The sequence below is a fragment of the Camellia sinensis genome, chromosome 5, assembly GCF_055761805.1.
Source record: "Camellia sinensis isolate YWXY chromosome 5, ASM5576180v1, whole genome shotgun sequence".
Lineage (NCBI taxonomy): Eukaryota > Viridiplantae > Streptophyta > Magnoliopsida > Ericales > Theaceae > Camellia > Camellia sinensis.
Window position 1 is genome coordinate 90131702 of NC_138965.1, and position 21443 is coordinate 90153144.

At 40.9% G+C, this 21443-nt stretch overlaps 1 non-coding gene across 1 annotated transcript; it reads left to right on the forward strand.

Annotated features, from left to right (window-relative positions):
* Window positions 1-18952: 18952 nt before the first annotated feature.
* Window positions 18953-19361, forward strand: LOC114268970 (uncharacterized). The gene is made up of 2 exons (XR_014329770.1): window positions 18953-19187; window positions 19284-19361. It is a non-coding gene; the product is annotated as an uncharacterized LOC114268970 (transcript).
* The last annotated feature ends 2082 nt before the right edge of the window (window positions 19362-21443 follow it).

The following is a 21443-nucleotide window of genomic DNA, read 5'->3' on the forward strand; positions in this document are numbered from 1 at the left end:
CACATACTCCACAGACAGAGAAGACAAAGGACAAAGGCTTAGCACTCCTAACAGTCCTAGAAGAACAAACTAGAAACAATAACCGGACCCCGGAATCCGTCGATCATCGATTACCCTTCGCTGGAGGTTCTTCTCATCACTTTCTTCTGGAAAAGGATTACAGAGATCAAATCATAGACTCCATGGGGATGGAGATACAGGAGCTGAAAGCGTAACTTAAAAGGGTACTGGGTGATCCAACGGAAAAGAAGACTGAAGCAGAGCCCTCTTGCTTGCGACGGAGGAGCTCATCCAGAGAGCCACTAGTGAAGAAGTTCCCCATAAATAAGTCTGGGCAACAAAGCCAGCCTATCCCGGTACAGAGTGAGGCGGTGAGCAGCCACACCCGTGGGTCACACCGGAGAAGGGCTAAGAGGCAAAAGACGGTTAGCCAACAGACTGAATACCCTCCTCAAGACCTTCGTACTTAGTTGATCGGCAACAAGCAGAATAAGCAACATTAGGATCATCTAGACCGTACCATTCACCAGAGAGAACACCGAGCGCTGGATAGGCTAGTCTCCTCGCCATTCTCCCCAGAAATTGAGGCAATGAGACCTCCAAAAAAATTCACCCCACCAAAGTTCACTTCATACGATGGGAAGTCAGACCCACTGACACATATTAGCCATTACAGACAGATAATGTCTCCTTGGAGCCGAGATGAGGCACTGATGTGCAAAGTCTTCCTATCCATCTTGGGAAACTGAACTTCGATGGTTCGATCGACTCCCCACTGGATCAATTCATGGCTGGAAGCAGCCCTCCTAAGAGTTCCTAGCCAGGTTCATCTCCAACACTAAGATCCCGAAAGAGCCGGATACACTGTTCGGTCTCCTAAAGGAGCAGGAAGAAATGCTGCACAGTTATGCTAGGAGGTACTGGGAAGAGTACAATGACCTAGAGGAAAACGTGTGCAGTGAGCAGATGGTCATTATGTCTTTCAAACATGGTCTGCGCCTGGAAAGTAAGTTGAGACAATCACTTACCAAGTGCCCAGCCACAGCATTGAAAGATTTGCATGCCAGGATTGAGCAGTACACTCGCCTCGAAGATGATCAGATCCCCATCGAAGTAGCATCAACAAAACAAACAGCTCGGCACAAGAAGAGAACAAATCGAGGAGAACAACGAGGGCTCACAGTGAATAAGGTGGATAAGTTCAAATCTCACGAAGCCGTCGTGGCTGTATTCAAAGAACCGATCTATCGAATCTTGGAAAAGATCAAGAGAGAGCCCTTCTTTGCTTGGCTGCCGAAAATGTTAGGAGATCCGGCTCGGCGCAATCAGAAGCTCAGATGCACCTACCATCAAGACAGGGGGCACATGACTCAGAACTGCAGGGCACTGAAACAACACTTGGAGGACCTAGTAGCAGCTGGGCACTTCGGGATTACATTGATCAGGATAAGAAAGTGACCGAACCGGGGAACCCACCACCATAACCAATTGTTGAGAACCCACCTCTGTTAATAATAAATGTGATCCATGGAACAGCGACTCAGGAACCTGAGGAGACACCGAAAGAAGAGATTGCTAAGGCTATGCAAATTCAGCAGGTCATGTCAATAGAGCCTGCATCGAAAAAGGTACGCACGGTACCCAAATCCCTCTTGTGTACTGTTTCATTTACTAGAAAGGATTTAGAAGGCATACAGCACCCACATAGTGATGCACTGATTATAACTGTGGGAATTGGGAAATGGTGTGACGTAAAACGAGTCCTGGTAGATCAAGGCAGTACAGCAGACATATTGTATTATGACTTGTTCAAAAAGCTTGGTCTCTCCAAGCAGCACCTCACCCCAGCGGAAGCTCCGTTAGTTGGCTTCAATTCACAGCCAGAATGGCCGCTTGGCAGAATAGTATTGCTAGTTGTGGCAGGAACAAAAACCCTCTAGATAGAGTTTCTAGTTGTTAATACACCATCCCCTTACAACGCCATACTTGGCCGTTCATGGATTCATCAAATGGAGGCGGTCCCTTCAACCTACCACCAGCTCATCCGTTTCCCAACAGAACACGAAGTAGAGCAGATCTCAGGGGATCAAGTTGCATCCAAACATTGCTTCATGGTGGCACTAAAGGTAAAGCAACTCTGCAACTGAGTACAGACAGTGGAAGTGGCCGAACAGCCAGTCTTGGAAGATGTTGGGGGAGCCCTAGAGGAAAATATAGTAGAGGATTTGGAGAAAGTCCTGGTAAAAGAGAATGATCCAGAAAAGTACTTCCTTATCGATACCTCACTAGACGCTGATAAGAAACTTCAGCTGCTGGAACTGCTGAGGGAAAATATGGAGGTATTCGCATGGTCAGCATATGATACTCCAGGATTGAACCCAGAATTTTCTTGCCACAAGCTCAACATCAACCCTTCCGCTCGGCCCGTTGTACAGAAAAGTCGGAGATCCTCATTTGAGCACACTGAAGCAGTGATTGCCGAAGTCGAAAAACTCCTGGCATCGGGAGCGATCAGAGAAGTCAGTACCCACAATGGTTGTCCAACACAGTTGTAGACAAAAAGAAGAATGAAAAATGAAGAGTTTGCGTTGACTTCACTTGCTTAAACAAAGCCTGCCCCAAAGATAGCTTTGCGCTGTCTCGCATCGATCAACTAGTAGACTCAACAACAGGGCATGAGCGCACGAGCTTTCTGGACGCTTATAGCGGCTATCACTAGATACCACTGTTCGGTCCGAATCAAGAAAAGACAGCATTTATCACTCCAAGGGGAACTTACTGCTATAAAGTAATGTCGTTCGGCCTCAAGAACGTCGAGGCAACCTACCAGCGAATGATCAATCGGATGTTCAAGGGCCAACTAGGGAAAACCATGGAAACTTATATAGATGAGATGGTAGTAAAAAGCAAGCTCGCTACAAACCACCTTGCAGACTTGAGAGAAGTTTTTGGCATCCTGAAAAACCATCAACTTCGCCTCAATGCCTCGAAATGCGCTTTCGGCGTAGGAACAGGGAAGTTCTTAGGATACATGGTCACTCACAGAGGAATCGAGGTGAATCCGGATCAAATCAAAGCAATACAAGGTCTTGATGTACCAACAAAGGCTAAAGAGCTACAGAAACTGGCCCGAATGACGGCCGCCCTGAATCGGTTCATCAGCAAATCTTCAGATCGGATGAAGCCCTTCTTCCAACTATTTAGGAAAAGGGCAGCATTTGAATGGAGTTCTGAGTGTACCGAAGCACTACAAAGTCTCAAAAGATACCTCAGCACATGACCCCTTCTGTCCACTCCAGAACCAGGAGAGGAGCTGTACCTATATCTAGCAGTCTCAGATCATGCCATAAGCGCAGTATTAATTCGAGAAGTTAACAAGGAACAGAGGTCAGTATACTATGTTAGCAAGACTTTACTAGATGCCGAGACACGATATCTATTCTTGGAAAAGTTAGCTTACACGCTGCTTATTGCCTCAAGAAAGTTGTAACATTACTTCCAGGGGCATACCATCAACGTCCTCACTACATTCCCCCTCAGATCTGTATTCAGCCGAGCCGATTTCTTTGGCGGAACAGCAAAATGGGCGGTAGAACTTGGTGAGTTTGACATTTGGTATCAACCCAGGATGGCAATCAAGGCCCAGGTCTTAGCAGATTTCATCGTAGAATTTGCTCCCACCCAGAGTACCGAGCCAGAGAATCCCAGTTCGGCACAGGTGCCACGCACCACCGAACAGGGAAAGCACTGCGCTTCGGAAGCATAGAAACTCTTTATTGGAAACATATGGCAGCTTTATGCTGACGGGTTATCCAATAACCGAGGCTCGAGGGCATGAGTAGTACTTATCTCACCAGAAGGATTTATCTGGGAACAGGCTCTTAGGCTCGATTGGAAGGCTTCAAACAACGAGACAGAGTACGAAGCGTTGTTAGCTGGCTTACGTAGTGCCGAACACTTCAGTGCAGAACAGCTTCTTGTTTTTAGCGATTCACAACTGGTGGTGAACCAGCTTTCTAGGGTCTATGAAACACGAGATGAAAGAATGGCTATGTACGCAAGCAAGGCCAAAAAGCTACTCAAAAAGTTTCAATCCATACGAGTGGAACGAATTAGTCGGGACAAAAACAGCCATGTTGATGCTCTGGCTTGCCTAGGCTCATCAGTAGATACCACAGATGCTAGAAAAGTTTGGGTTAAGTTCGTGCCAGAACCAAGCATTGCACCTCCAGTCCTCTACAACAACCTAGAGCCGAGCTGGATGGATCCGATACTTGCTTTTCTAAAATCTGGTACTCTCCCCAAAGATAAAAAGGAAGCCAACAAAGTCAGACATAGGTCAGCTCGATTTTGGATCTCACCATCTGGGAAGCTGTACAGACGCTCCTATCTTGGCCCTTATCTTCTATGCGTGCATCCAAATCTGGTCGAGAATGTTCTCTATGAAATTCACGATGGGATTTGTGGATGCCACGTTGGTGAAAGGTCACTGGTGCACCGAGCCCTCACTCACAGGTACTGGTGGCCACGGATGCAACAAGATACGCAACAGTAGGTACAGAAGTATGATAAATGTCAGAGGTTTGCTCCACTCATTCATCAGCCAGCCAAAACCCTCACCCCACTCACCAGCCCATGGCCCTTTGCCCAACGGGGTCTGGATATTGTCAGGCCATTGGCATGAGGCATTGGGAACAGGCGATTCTTCATTGCTGCAACTGACTATTTCACTAAGTGGGTTGAAGTCAAAGCCCTGGCAAGTATCAAAGAAGCGGACACAAAGCGGTTTGTCATGAGAAACATGGTGGTGCGTTTCGACATCCCACAGATACTAATTGCGGATAACGGAACACAGTTCGACAGAAAGATATTCAGAAAGTTTTGTGCCAACCTCATAATCAAGTATCGGAACTTTTCTCCAGGGTACCCACAAAGTAAGGAATAGGCAGAAGCGTCAAACAAAACCATCATCAACGGAGTAAAGAAACGGCTTGAGCATGCAAAAGGAAAATAGGTTGAAGAGTTACCCCACGTACTATGGGCATACCAAACCACAGCACGACGCTCAACGAAGGAAAAACCTTACTCCCTAACTTATGGAATAGAGGCCATCATCCCCCTCGAAGTAGGTCTCCCAACCCTTCGGTCTAAATTGTTTGAAAGCACCAGTAATGAGGAAGCTATTGCACAAGCACTGGATATGGCAGAAGGTCGAAGAGACGCTGCACTGATCAGACTTGTAGCGTATCAGCAGCAGCTCATCAAGAGTTTCAACCAAAAAGTTTTCCCAAGGCAATTTACACCTGGAGAACTGGTTTTGAGGAAAGTTATGGATCATAAAAGAGTGCTTGGCTAGGGCAAACTTGGGCCTAACTAGGAAGGTCCGTACAAGGTCACAATTGCTGCTGGAAATAGAGCTTACTATCTAGAGGATCTCAAAGGCAGAGCCATACCTCGGCCCTGGAATGTAGCAAATCTCAAGAAATAATATCAATAGAATTAAACCCCAACTTCTTTATCAGGATGTAAAGATATTTACCTTTTGGCCAATACAGAGGCCTCCCCACTTCTCTTAAGACTATCAAATTTTTGCAATAAGCTTTGGTGTTCACCAAACGGAATTAGCTTTGATGCTTATCAAACGGAATTAGCTTTGGTACTTACCAAACGGAAATAGCTTTGATGTTTATCAAACGGAATTAGCTTTGATTCTTATCAAACGGAATTAACTTTGGTACTTACCAAACAGAAATAGCTTTGATGTTTATCAAACGGAATTAGCTTTGATGTTTATCAAACGGAATTAGCTTTGGTACTTACCAAACAGGAATAGCTTTGATGTTTATCAAACGGAATTAGCTTTGGTCTTAACCCAAATAGACTTAGTTTCAGAACGACTGAACGGAATTAAAATTTAGTTAGCAGTCAAACATGCTAAGTGGAACTACTTGGTGGAATTATGTTTGGCAACTAAATTGTACTTTAGCCAAGTGGAATTGCTTGGTGGAAACAGCACTAACATATCTTAAGTAAACATCTCTGAGTCTACAAAGTCTCTTAAGTATCATCACATCAACACTTCAATACTGCTGCATACAAAAAGAGTTGGAACAAACTAAGCTAAGTTCTATCGGGAGCATACCTCCAGCATTATTCTTACTCAACTCCAGCTGGGGGCAAACAATTGATTTTTTTTCAAAACCAACCTGGAACTGAGTAAGACACCTCTTCATGCCCTTATCCCATTCAAATGCACCTATGCTATCAAAGTTGCAACAGACTTAAGCAGTTCTACCTAAGAGCACAATCTTTAGTACCAATCTTACTTAGCTCCAAGTGGGGGCAAACAATTGTTTTTTAGAACCAACCTAGACCTAAGTAAGACCCTCTTACAAAATCAAGCACAACCATGTAACATATTTGTTAGCCAAACTGAGCATCTGTTCGGCCCCGAGGTCCTAACAGTGCTCGGCCGAGGGCAAACAGTACAGAACCAGACCGAGCATATGTTCGACCCTGAGGTCCCAATAGTGGTCGGCCGGGGGCAAGCAGTACAGAACTAGACGGAGCATCTATTCCAAGCAGTACAGAACTAGACCATGCATCTATTCAGCCCCAAGGTCCCAACAGTGCTCGGCCAGGGGAAAACAGTATAGAAAACATTCAGACATAGAAGCCAGACAGCATCAGATTGCAAATTCAAAAGGAAAATCCCATCATCCAACAAAAGGCACAGATGGCCTCATAGCCAGCAACAAAGAAAAGAAAAGCAAAAAGAAAAATTGTCTTAGCAAGTATAGAAAGAAAGCTCGTCAAGGGGACCGAGCCACAGTACATCAAAACAGAAAAGCAAAAACTTCAATTCCTTTCAAAGAAAACTTCAGCTTTCATTAACAGAGGGAACCTCAGGAGCAGTGTCCACAATCTTGTCCAGGCCGTCTTGGGGAGGAAAAGTAGAGGCAGCTCCAACTCCCTGAGAAGTGGAAGCTTCCTTAACCACGTCTCCCGTGGCTTCAGTCTCCAGGATTCCACCCCCTTTAACGTTCACCGTTTCAATGGCAACATCACTGTCCTGAGGCTTGTTTGCAGAATCAATTTCTGGGAAAACTTTAGCCGGAAGAACAGCAGATGTGGAGACAATCTTTGAACCCAAGGATCTTGAGGGAACTAGGACATCCTGAAACAGCAGAGAGCTTTCAGGAACCAGGGCAGCAACTAGAGCGCTCGACTAACCCTCCAGGAAGAGCTTGTCTCGCAGCACCAGCACCTCCTCCTTATAAGCAGCCCCAGCCTCATCCTAACCTTGTTGCTAGTACTTGGCCTCTAACGCACAACACTCAGCAGCCATCACCGCGATGACGGCCTCCAGCTCGGCCACTTTTCCTTCAAGTTGAGCATGCGCCCCAATAGCAGCCTCCTTTGATTTTTCAGCTGAAGCAACAATCTTGTTCAAACAGAATGCCTCCCTTTTGGCAGTTCAGCGTCCTTCTTTCTCAGCCTCCAGGCTTACCGTCAGTCTCTCAGCGTTCATAACGGCCTCCAGCATGGCCTTTTCTAGTTCTTCAGCGCAGGTGATGGACAGATGCATCCTTTGAATACATTGCAACGGATTACAAAGTATTAAAAGAAAGAAAGCAGTAGCATAACACTAAAAGCAAGCAAAACAAGAAAGCACTTACAGCAGTCATCATCTGAAGGGTCCCTTTCAGAATAGGAATATCGCGGGGCCCATTATGGTCAGCCATGTCAACCGGCATCAACAGAGTCTTGGTCAAATCAAAAGCAAAATCTTGGGAAGCAACAACCAAATCAGAGATAGAAATGGGCCTGCCTTGATACAGCATCAGCGGTTTCCATTTCTCAAGTGCTTCGTCCTTAATAGGATCTTCAAAAGCTTCCGCCACCACTGCCTTGCCAGTCTCTCTCCTTCCCTTTTTTGCCCTCGCAGCAACCGAAGCGGAGTGCTCAGCAATAGCAGCGTGAGTTCCAGAAGCTCCCACCTCCAATTTTACATCCATGAGGCTCTTCGCCTCGGCCTTCAACAAAGGGGTCTCCAAAGTATCAGAGGCACCAAAAGCCTCAGCCTCCAAATCCACTAGCACTCTCCTCTTCAACACGGACCCACCCCGTGCGAAACTGGGGGCAAGAGAAGGCGTCTTTTCAGGCAATGCACCCTGGCTTCAACGGCAATTCATAACCAGAGGAGTGAGGGATGTGTCAGTCTCAGTATCAGAATCTAGAAGGGATACATCGAGCCTTGCTTCCTTCGGAATGACAGAGCGGTAAGTCGCTTGGTAATCTAACAACTCTGGCACGGACCTCTTCTTGTACCTCAGAACGGCTTTGATGGCCTCAGTGTTCTCCCGGTTCAGCCTTCGCTGAAAACGAGAGGTCTCTACAAAAAAGAAGTACCACATTAAAACAACATCCAAAACAAAGGCAAGAAATACAAATGACACTAGAGGAAGGATTCGAACCTGGGTAGCCATACTTTAGAGGCATCCGTTCGGACTGGAACTCGATCCCAGCGGGGAACTCCCAGTTGCCACCAACTTGCAGAAAATCATCATTGTGCTTGTCTAAATCAGGCAAACCAGTCACCAAATGATAGTCGATCAAACGAACACGCAGGTAGTACGTGCTATGATCCTTGTTATGAGAAAGAGTATAGCAGTCTAAAATGTCCCAAATATCGAGATTCAAGCCCAACCGTTTGTTGAGAGCAGACACACCACAGACGACATGAAACAAGTTAACAGATACTTGCATTGGGGTGAGTTAAACCTAGTGCAGAAATCGGCGCACCAAAGGGTCGAGACGAAAACGAACCACTCCCTCGACGATGGATGCAACCGGAAAAGCGGCCGCATTCCTAGTGCCTATACGCTTGGCATCGACATTTTCCAGCAAAAGGGTCACGTCATCGGGGATATTGTAATCATGACGAAACATAGCCATGGCCTCAGAAGTATCAACTAATGAGAGAAACTTTCCCATCAAACCGAACCTAGTGGTACAGGGGTAGAACTCAGATACCAAGATATGGAACACAACAGCGCGAGGGCCAGACAAGATGATTGAAACAGAAAAAGACAAGAGAAGAAGGATCACAAGAGAACTTACAGAGATCAGAGCAGCGATAGCGGACGAGCGGCGCTAAAGCAAGACTGGCAATGGAAAGTCTAAGTAGAGCACCAACGAGACTGGTTCAGAGCAATGGAAAGGGTTTTTTTTTTTTTCTTTGAAACTCTCCAAAAGAATGAAAAAGCAGATAAAGGGATTTGGATTGATAGCCCAGAGCATTTATTGCACCAGTCACACGTGAAGGTACACGAAGCACGACCTTCGGTATAGAATGAACGCACTATCTCTACACGCCTATCCCATGTCGCCACGTGTCACAACGAAAGGACGCAAGCAGGGGTTGTGTGTCAGGATTGAACCGTCACCAAGGCCGAACTGAAGCAAAACCGAAGCGACGCAACGCTTGGAGAGCAGAACAATAGCTCTCCCCAAGGGGAACCTTAGCGCGAGCTAGGGAGCAAATGAAGGGGCTGAATATGAAATGGGTCGGATCCAAGCCTTGGGCCGGCCCAATCCACTAAAGCCCAAATCCAAGTGGGTTAAATGAATATATGGGCAAGCCAATTGAGCCCAACTCCATGATCAACAGTCTACCCAAGTCCTCAAGCACTTGGGCCCAACACGCAGTGGAAAGGCTAGTCTAGTCGCGATGTTGGGCTGGGCCGAGCTGCAAGACCTAATCTATAGGCCAAACTAAAGTGGGCTGAGCCCATACAAAGATATCCGAATGGACCAGCCCATCTCTATAAACGATCTTGTAAAAGACTAAGCCGAGGCACAGCAGTACCGAGCTGAGAAAACCCCTTAGAGAAACGTAGAAGCTATGAATACATGCACATGGAGGATGCCACCTCAGCTGGTCCCTTCCCCCTAGAATCACAGAAACAGTTAAAACCAAAGGAATGTGGTTTGTTGTCAACATGACTACAATGAGTATAACCACCTTTTGACAACTACCAGATGGTCCCCCATGGAGAGCCATGCTAAAAGGAAACCTAGCAGCACCAAAGCTCCATGAAACTATCTTGAGAAACAAGCAAGGAACCCTATATATACTAAATGAACTTCACTTTGCAGGTAATTGAACTGATCCAAGCTAAACCCCACTTACTTACAAACTCAACTCTCTACACTTTTTCTCCGATCACTGATTCCCACACCAGAGGGGTTATCCGGCCAACCCCAGTCGGGCAGCTCTTACGGTGCTTCTTATGACAGGAATCTCAATCCTTGGATAGTCCAACTGAGCGTGGAGCCCTGATCCACTTTCATCTAGTGTGATATTCGGTACGCACAGTAAGGTAGGTACTAACCAACATTGGTTAGGACACAAAGGTTGGCTTGTTAGAGAGGAAGGTAAGAAAATGATTCATGTAGTCGACTCCAATTGATTGGGACACAAGAATTGGTTGGTTTGATTTTGTACTGCCCTTGGACTACTTCAAGATGAGTAGCTAGGTTGTTGTATTAAGGAAAAGGAAACTTGATTATATCCATTGTCTATGGTTCAGAGTTCCATTTTTTGTAGCTTATCTTTTTTCTTTTCATGATCAACTTTAAAAATCAACCATTCTCACAGTTGGTAAAATGTTGGTTTTCAATTACATGGACCTTGTGGATGTGGTATTTACATAATCAAAACAATGGTTGCCTTCTTTAAAAGGGTTTAGGCCTAGTGAGCAATTCATGATGATCGTAACTGGGTATGGAAATATCAATTTTCCCTAAGTGGAAGTGCTTCTCCAAGGTTAAGGGTCTTTATTCAAAGTATGATCATCTTCGTGTGGAAGTTTATACAAATGTTGACTGGCTGGGTCAGTAACTCATAGGAGATCGACTTCAGGGTATTGCACCTTTGTTGGAGACAACCTAGTTACTTGGAAGAGTAAGAAACAGAATACAGTTGCCAGGTCAAGTGCAGAAACTGAGTTTAGAGTTATGGCACAAAAGGTGTGTGAGCTCTTATGGATCAAGTTGGACTCCATAAGGTTATACTGTGATGATAAGGCCGCTACCAATATTGTTCACAATCCGGTTCAATATGACAGGATAAAGCATGTTAAGATTGATCGTCACTTCATTAAAGAGAAACTCACTAGTAGCACAAAATGTACTCCCTTTGTGCGGTCTGATGAACAACATGCTGACATCCTTACCAAGGGAGTTGGGAGTAAGCCATTTCATGACACCTTAGGCAAGTGGGGCATGAGAGATATTTTCGCACCAGCTTGAGGGAAAATATTAGAATAATATATTATTTTGGTTATTATTTTGTAATCATTCTCTGCCTTAGGGCTCCTCTTATAATTATTAACTTCATTAATATAAATAGAGAATGATATCCTAATCATTCTCTAATCTTGAAATTCTCTTAAAAAAACATATTTGTGAAGGAATACATGCCTTTCATAGTAGTTAATTCCTTATTTACCACTGGATATGTGGATTTCTACAGGTTGTATGTTAAAATGTATCTCCTAACTTTTGATTTTGGTAGGTAATGTTAATTTCAAGTGTTTGACATAAAAAACACACACAAAAGAATTAAGATTTTTTTTATTTTTTGTAAGGGACTAATTGGTAACAAGAGGATTTTTAGAGTGAGACAGATAGGGAGAGTTACCGGTATTGAGATCTTGGAGATTGGAATCCAAAGTTTGAAAATATATATATATATATATTGATGAAATATAAATCTAGAGATTTTTTTTTATAACTAATAAATTTAAATAAAAAAATAATGTATATTATTATAGTTTAAATCAAAATATAAGTCCCCATTTGTAAATTTTTTTATAAAAAAAAAAAAAAGGAGATCCTAAAAAAACAAAAATTAATATTGGTCCCCATCTGTCAATCTTATTTTTATGGAGATCAATAAAAAAATAAAAAGAATTTTTTTTTCATAATTTTGATATAGTTATGTTGATCTTCTTTTTAGTAAAGTTAAATGATCCAAAACTTCTGAAAATATAAAAAAAAAAACCTAAAATATATATTTTAATATAAATGAGATGATAATATCATTTATTTTTGGGTGAACCACCAATAAATCTCAAAATGTGATCTTGTGAACTGTTTAGTCCTTTTTTTTTTTTCCTTATGAATCCATAAGTCCCTTTAAAATGAAAATTACACAAAAAGGTAGTCACCTACATATTTGGATTTAATTTTCTAAAGATAAAAATGGGTTTCTCTAAATGTAAAATTACACATTTAGGCAATTCGCATTATAAAGGTCTTGGACTTTTACTCCTAGAACAAATCTCACATTACGGGGGGAAAAAAAATGTAACACTCCAATAACATAATATTTTAATGTAACACTAACGTAACATTCAATGTAAAATACTAAAAAATTTATTGGTGCACTTTTCCCAAACGTAACAATGTAATACTCCAAAAAAATTTATTAATGTACTTTTTCCAAACGTAACACTCCAATGTAACACACACAAAAAAACTCCTTAGTAAACTTTTTCCGAACGTAACACTCCCATCAATGTAATCCCAAACGTAACATTTAATGTAACACACAAAAATACTAAAAAATTTCTTAATGTAATTTTTTTAAACGTAACACTCAAAATTTGAAATTATACATTTGTTCAAAACTTATTAAGGAATTTTTGTACTCATTTTGAAATAGTTTGAAGAATCACACATCCTTTTAAAATAGTTTGAAGAATCTTGTATCATTTTTTTGATGTGTTACATTGGAGTGTTATGTTTAGAAAAAATACACCAAGAAATTTTTTCATATGTTATATTAGAATTTTACATTAAGGAATTTTTTCGAAATGTTATATTAGAGTGTTACGTTTGGAAAAAATACACCTTTTTTTTTTAGTGTTATATTGGAGTGTTACATTTCAGTGTTATATTTGAAATTATACATTTGTTAAAAGTTTACTAAGAGATTTTTGTACTTCTTTTGAAATGTTTGAGGAATCTCACATCCTTTTGAAATGTGTGAAGGATCCCATATGTTAAGTCATTTTTGTATTCTTTTTGAAATATTTTTCAAATAAAAAGATTCTCATATAAAAATTCATTCCAAATTTGATTCTCATAGATTGTGTACATTATTACCTTTCTAACACAAGAAAAAAAGAGAAGGAAACATAATAGAAATAAGGGTATAACCGTAAATCTAATTTCTAAATAATAATCTACTTTTTCAAAATCAATGAGAGTAATTGGTCTATAAGAAAATCCTTGAGACAATGGATCATCATTTTTCGAAATGGGATTTATAGATAAATTTTTCTTTATTTTTTTATCTATATGACTAATAAATTATTGATAAAAATATAGCTAAGTATATATAAATTAAAATTGTAAGAAAATTTAATTTAATTATATCAAAATTGTAATGATTCAGTGAAACTTTACATTTTTTTATATTAATTTTAAAATATATATATTGTGTGGGTGATTTTCTGACCACACCGCCCGCTTAGTAACCAGCTGAAGAGCACTGGCAGAATAGATGGCACCTGACTGACCTGCAACAGAAATATAAGAATTCCACGGTGGTTTCGACCACCCGGGGCACTCCGACGATCAAGTCAGTATATCTCTCAAAGATAATCAAGTACTAAACTCACAAGCTTGAGTATCAAAAGCATACCTTAGACCCATGGGCGTACCTCTCTTTTATAGCCAACATAAACCTAGTCCCAATAGGAGTCTGGCCCTAATGGACTTAGGGTTACTGCTAATCTGGGACTCCCAGTGGGATTAGGATAAACTCTTTAAGAGTCTTATCTTTACCCAAATTGAAGTCTTCTCCCAATGTAGGACTCTTGTCCATATCCAAGTTGAGTTCCCTCTTCATTCTAGGACTCTTGTCCCTTATCCGCTTATCTCGGATTCCGATATCTTCGGAGGCAACCTCGGCCTAGCCGAGATAACCTCGGCACAACGACCAAGACACGTGGCATCTCGGCTGACACGTCGGCGTCACCTTGCCACGTGTTGGTACTCAGAAAATATATCCCCACAACTGCCCCCTAGGTTCTATTACCTCGGCATTCTGAGGTGATGGAACCTACACTGTTCGTTCATCTGTGCCCCTCTGTCCGAGATCAAACTTGCCGACCTCAAATTTCCCTGGACTTTACTAGCCACTGGTGCCAAGAATCAAGTTTCATGCTTTCCAAGCTGCTTGAAATCGCACCTCCTAGCCGAGGTTCTGGTTTCATTAATTCATAAACTCCAAGAGCTTTGCAACTGCTCCACTCACACTCTCTGGTGAGTTCCTGATTTCCAGTCATCTATTTGACTTCGGCGATCTTTATATCGGCGTTCTTTATATCGGCGTTCATTTGGTAGGTTCATAAATTCTTACTTTTTTATTAAGCTCAATCTTTCATAACTCTTCTGATTTACTTTGAATCTGTTTATTTGCCATCTGTTGCCTTCTGTTCTCGTCTGTCTTTAAGTTTTTTATTTCTTATTGCTAAAATGCTTGGAACTGTTCTTTGTCATATCCGCTTTCTGTTGCTAACATCATGTCTGGTTCATTACTTTCTTGTTCTTCACATACTTACTTAGTGCTTGTGCACTTGGCTTTATTCTTGAACTTTGTCGTCTTCTTGACAATTTTTCTCTTTTTTCATTTAATCCTCTGGCTTCTTCTCTTTCTAGCTCTTTTACTTAAATCCGTCATTTTTTCCAAGCTTTCAAGCTTCTGCAACTGTCTTCGTTTCTCTCCTCCGGTGAAGTTTTACGTCATTCTGTCATTGTTGTCAGACTTCGGCGATTCTCATTCCGGCTTCCCTCTTTCTGGTAAGCCACCGTTCCTCCTGGTTTTAATTCTTGTTACTTTCCAAGAAGCTCTGCTTCATTGTTAATCACCATTGCTTGTTTTACCTGTTATTTCCAAATCATCTTCTTGAATACACACTGTTCACACATCTGTTGATTTCTACCACTGTTCTTGGCTTGACATACTTGTGTAATCTTTTTGTCTTGATTTCTTCATAGCTTTATCATCATTCTTGATTACGAATTACATTCATGTTTCTGTTTTCTGTGTCTTTTTCCAGATTCTTGCTTTCAATCTTTGCTTTCAAACTCCGAGGTGCCAATTGCCGAGAAGAGCCTTGATTAAACTCTTCAGGAGATCGAGGCTGAGCTCGAGGGCGAGAAGGCTGCTGAGAAGTCTTCCCAACTGTCTTCTATATCTTGCTATTGATGCCGAGTAGTTTTGTTTTCAATTCTCTTTCTTCTTCTTCTTTGGCTAAGCCTGAGCCGAGAAGAAGAAGCGCTCTTCGTCACCCTCCTGGACGAGGATTTTCTTCAGTGTCTCTTCACTTTTTTCGGCTGGCTCCTTGTCGATATCATCTAGGACCTCCATGTCCTCGTCTTCAATCTCTGCCTTCCCTTGTTCCCAAATGTTTGCAGGTAGTTTTCATTGCTGCCATGGAGCAATTCTTTGCCTGCAGTTGGTCTCCTCTGACTTCTTCAATCCCATGTTCTGTGGGGAACCGCAATAGTTAATGCAACGTTGAGGGAACTGCCCCTATTGCATGCAACTATGGCCTTCCCAAGATGATGTTGTAAGGTGAAGGCGTGTCAATCACGACGAATTCTGTTTTGATCTTCTTCTAACTGCTCTTGCATGATTCTATACTTAGAATATTTTGTATGCCTTTTATACTTTGCCTCCTTTGTGCAATCTTCTCGGGGTTACATACCTCGGGTATAATAGCTACAAAACTTTTACTTCGGCAAGATACTGACCTGCAAACTTTTCATAAATTCTAACAAGTGTGAAACATAAACTACTCAATGTTAATTTTGCAAACTTTGTCTCAAGCTTTAATAAGTGTTTAAACGGTGATCTCGGTTTAGTCTACTTGTAAATTGCTACAAATTTCAACAAAGATTAACATATACTGTGATAGGGATCAACAAGGATTAACATAACAAGTGTTAAACAATAATCTATTTGTAAATTGCTACGAATTTCAACAAGTGTTTAAACAACATACTTAGCTTTTTCCTCAACCTGTAAATTGCTGCAAATTTCAACAGATGATCATATGTCGGCTGAACGTTATCTTGTAAATTGCTACAAATTTCAACAAGTATTAAGCATCTTCTTTGGTTTAACCAACCTGTAGATTGCTACAAGTGTGAAAACTATAACATCGGCTTAACTTCGACTTGTAAATTGCTACAAATTTTAACAAGTGAAAAGAAACAGTAATCTCGGCTTAACTTCAACTTGTAAATTGCTATAAATTTCAACAAGTGAAGATAAGGAATCAGCTTAACTCCAACTTGTAAATTGCTATAAATTTCAACAAGTGAAGATAAGGAATCAGCTTAATTCCAACTTGTAAATTACTACAAATTTCAACAAGTGAATTAAGGAATCAGCTTAACTCCAACTTGTAAATTGCTACAAATTTCAACAAGTGAATTAAGGAATCAGCTTAACTCCAACTTGTAAATTGCTACAAATTTCAACAAGTGAAGATAAGGAATCAGCTTAATTCCAACTTGTAAATTGCTACAAATTTCAACAAGTGAAGATAAGGAATCAGCTTAATTCCAACTTGTAAATTGCTACAAATTTCAACAAGTGAATTAAGGAATAATCTCGGCTTAACTCCAACTTGTAAATTGCTACAAATTTCAACAAGTGAAGATAAAGAACCATCTCAGCTTAACTTCAACTTGTAAATTGCTACAAATTTCAACAAGTGAAGATAAGGAACCATCTCAGCTTAACTTCAACTTGTAAATTGCTACAAATTTCAACAAATGAAGATAAGGAACTATCTCGGCTTAATTTCAATTAAGCATCATCTCGGCTTAACTTCGGTTAAGCATCGTCTCGGTTTCACTTCGGTTAAGCATCATTTGGGCTTAACTTCGGTTAAGCATCATCTCGGCTTAACTTCGGTTAAGCATCGTCTAGGCTTAACTTCGGTTAAGCATCATCTCGGCTTAACTTCGGTTAAGCATCGTCTTGGTTTAACTTCGGTTAAACATCATCTGGGCTTAACTTCGGTTAAGTATCATCTCGGCTTAACTTCGGTTAAGCATCATATTGGTTTAACCAACTTGTAAATTGCTACAAATTTCAACAAGTGGTAAACGCATTCTTCTTCTCTCTGCCCCCAGTGTGAACTTAAAATCCACTTGGGTTCTCATCATACATGTAGCTTCGACCTTGTCGTCGAGGTTTAATTCAAGCCGAGGTTGTCGGCCTTGGTTTCTCTATTGATCTTACTTGGCTCCAACCTGAGTTTGATTTTCGGCCTCGCATCGGCGAGCCGTTTCTCTTTTCTTGTTCCGACGCCTTTGTTCCCGGCATGTCCTCCTCAGCCCTAACATACTTCTCAATTCTGGCCAACTTTAGTCTGATCTTTTGTGTTTCCTTTTTATCTTCTGGGATCTGAGATCTGCTCATTGTGCTCTTCTCTTCTCGGACTCAGGTACCGAGATCATATCTTCTGGAATCTTGGATTTGCTCACTTAGGTTAAGCTCTTCCCTTTTCGGACCTACTCATCTAGGTCGAGATCATGTCTTCTGGGATTCGGGATCCAAGATCTAGAATCCGGGATCTGCTCACTTAGGCATGAGCTCTTGTCTTCTTGGACTTACTTATTTAGGCCGAGATCTTGTCTTCTGGGATTCGGGATCTAGGATCTGGAATCTGGGATCTGCTCACTTGGGCTGAGCTCTTCTATACTTGAATGTCGTCTCCTTAGAAGCACTCATGCCCCCTGTTTTTGCATTCCTTCTGGAAGGGTCTTCGTTCCTCCGCAGGTATCTATCCTTCCATACTTGGAGGTCATCTTCGTTGTAGTATCCGCTTCGATCTGTTGTCTTTGGTGCGTCACCTTCTTGGCTGGCGTCTTTCACTCCGTGACGCTGGTCACGAGTTTCTGTGTTGCGATCGTTCTTCAACGTCGAGATCGATAGGTCTCCCACTCCCAGTAGGAGCATTGTCTCTAATCTGATCCTTTTGTCCGTCATTGGCCATCTATTCTTCTTTCTTTCCCACAGACGGCGCCAAATTGTGTGGGTGATTTTCCGACCACACCGCCCGCTTAGTAACCAGCTGGAGAGCACTGGCAGAATAGATGACACCTGACTGACCTGCAACAGAAATATAAGAATCTCACGGTGGTTTCGACCACCCGGGGGCACTCCGACGATCAAGTCAGTATATCTCTCAAAGATAATCAAGTACTAAACTCACAAGCTTGAGTATCAAAAGCATACCTTAGACCCATGGGGGTACCTCTCTTTTATAGCCAACATAAAGCTAGTCCCAATAGGAGTCTGGCCCTAATGGACTTAGGATTACTGCTAATTTGGGACTCCCAGTGGGATTAGGATAAACTCTCTAAGAGTCTTATCTTTACCCAAATTGAAGTCTTCTCCCAATCTAGGACTCTTGTCCATATCCAAGTTGAGTTCCCTCTTCATTCTAGGACTCTTGTCCCTTATCCGCTTATCTTGGATTCCGATATCTTCGGAGGCAACCTCGGCCTAGCCGAGATAACCTCGGCACAACGACCAAGACACGTGGCATCTCGGCTGACACGTCGGCGTCACCTTAATATATCTCCACATATATATATATTTGAACTTTTTTAGTTTTAGAGGTGATTGTGGTAGATAAAATGAAAAGACCAACAAACAAATGATACCCTTTGGCCTATTTTGATAACTTGAATGTAACCTATTTTTTTGGCTTATACACAGTTATTTGACAGGATGAAAGAAAGTCACCTTTTTATTTTTTTTCAATATTATTTATTTACGGTGTCATAGGAAAATGGGTATATTGACCACATTATCCCATATAATTTTGGGAAATTACAATTTTACCATTATAGCAGGGTATTTGGACATCACATGATAAGAGAATATTTTGATAATTTTGAAGGTTGACTTATTTCCAATTTCCTAAACAATTTTTTTGCTCAAAAAAACTTGCTTTTGGCTTAGGCTTAGGAACAGAAGGAGAAGGTAGAAGAAGCAAATGGGAGCATCAACTTGAGCTTCGTCTCTGCGTCTCCAACAGCCTCCTCCATTTCAACCTTCTTCTGTCGCCAATCTTATTTAGCAGGTTATACATATGTATATTTGTGTGTCTGTGTCTGTGTAATTGTGATGATTATACATATGTAAATTTAATATATATTTTTTTGATGATTTAAAACAGATAAGCAGCCACCAGAACAATCTTTCCACCTCTAGGGTTTGTAATTTCATCACATTAACAAACCCCCAATTTTTTTCTCTTATCTTTTGCATATGTATGTGTATCTGATGTATGTGTCTTGTGTACAATAACCCACTCAAACTCAATAAATTTTCTAAGAAAGTATATAGAAACTCTTTTGAACCATAATTTTTTTTATTTTTTATTTTTTTATTTTGAAGATGAGGCCTCTATGCATAATTTATCACATAGAAACAAAAACAGTTGTGGGTAAATTGATAAATACTCTCCTTTTCATTTTGGTTTTCTACACAAAATTTACTGATGTATGTGTCTTGGTTTTCATTTTGGTTTGTCATTTCAGTTAGGAAAATCCGACAAAAATTAATATCTATAGGGAATAATTTTTTCTATTTCTAAGCAGCTTAGGTTATGATTGTCCCCAAATTTCATTTCCGGTGCATTTTTGAATGGATTATGACATTTCACGCTTTATAACGAATTTGTACTGGTTGGAAAATCATTTTGCTCATACTTTTTCTAAAACAATTCAAATTGATATGGACTTTTGACAAAGATATTACAACTCTTTTAACTATAAAGGGAGAAAAAAAAGAAGAATGAAGTAAAAAAAAAAATGATGCACTAGGAAGAGACTACAAAACAGTCCAAGAAAGGTATACCTTTGAATAGATTATGTTGCTTCTTGAAGTACAGGGGCGGAATTGTTAAATTTGTTTCAAGTTTTAAAAAAAATTTTAACAACAGATTGTTCTTATTCATACAAAAACCTTTCAAATTCTGAGCCTGTCAGTGCACTCATATTACTTTTGTTTTGTGTGTACGAATGGAAAATTATATGTGAGAACAATATTAATATCACCCTAAACAAACTAGAATGGCGAAAAAGCATTCATATAGCAGACCCCTAATATATTTCGAGACTCTTGGCATTAGAAGTCTTTGAAAAGCCTTGGATAGTCATCTCCAGAAGAAAGCATAGAAGTTGTTGGATCAGTGAATACTAGCTGACCATGGACTTGACTTAGAGCCAATGGATTAGTCTTGGATTGATTAACAGTTTATGACAGTTAGTATGCAAATCCTTTGGCAATATTTGGCAAGGAAACACGGGAAGCGTAAGATGATTTTTTTTTTTTTTTTTGAACAGGAAGCATAAGATAATTTGTAACCTGCATCTAATTGTAAGAGATGGCTCTAGAGCTTGTTTCAAGAAATCTTCTCTTCCTGCTGGGTTTACTCTAATGAATATGGTTGAAGCATATGCACAAAAATGTTAAAAATTGTTAAACCAGTTTGTGCATACATTAATCAGCTTTGAGTTTGGAGAGTAGCGTAGTATGGGCCCACTACAATCAACATTTCCATGAGAGATGTGCTTGCAGCCGAACCCCCAACTCTAACCTAGCCTTTCTCTATGAAGGCAAGGCCCAACAGGCCGTTGTGCCATAGACAGCTGCAGAATGTTAGATTTTGTTTGACCTAGGTCCAAAAATTCATGGTCTAACCTAGGTTCAAAAATTCGTTGTCAACATTTCCTTGACTTGCCCAATCAAGTCAAGAGCTGTTGCGAATTCTCGAATAATGAGTCAAGTCAAGCAAGAACCTTACCCTTTTAGGGACCTCTCTAAGATTTCTTTTTAATAGGAGCAAGGCAAGAACCCGTATATTTAGGAAGAGTAACACCCATCAAGTACTTATCTATTAATGGGTAAGTACAAAGGGTTATAATAAAACTAATTCTTGTGGTATTAAACTTTTGATACATACTATATAGTTTTGGTAGAGAGTGATTCATCAAATATTAACCATGAAAAGTGACTTTCATAGCAGTTAGATGAGGAAACCTTGAGAGAGAGAGAGAGAGATCCAACTCCCCCTTTTCCATCTTCCCCTCCATGCGAAACCCCCTCCTACCTTCTATTTTCCCTCAACCGAAACTCCCATCTCCAACTCCCCCTTTTCCCCTTTGCATTTCCTTCACTCCAATCCATACAACTACAACAAAGATTGCACACTATTTTAGTTTGTATGGCTCTCCAAAATAGAGTCATGTTGGAGTACACGAGGTTCTCTGTGTTAGTCAAAAACTTTTGAGGGAAGGTTAGTGCAATTTACCCAGAAAAATTGTTTGTTGCA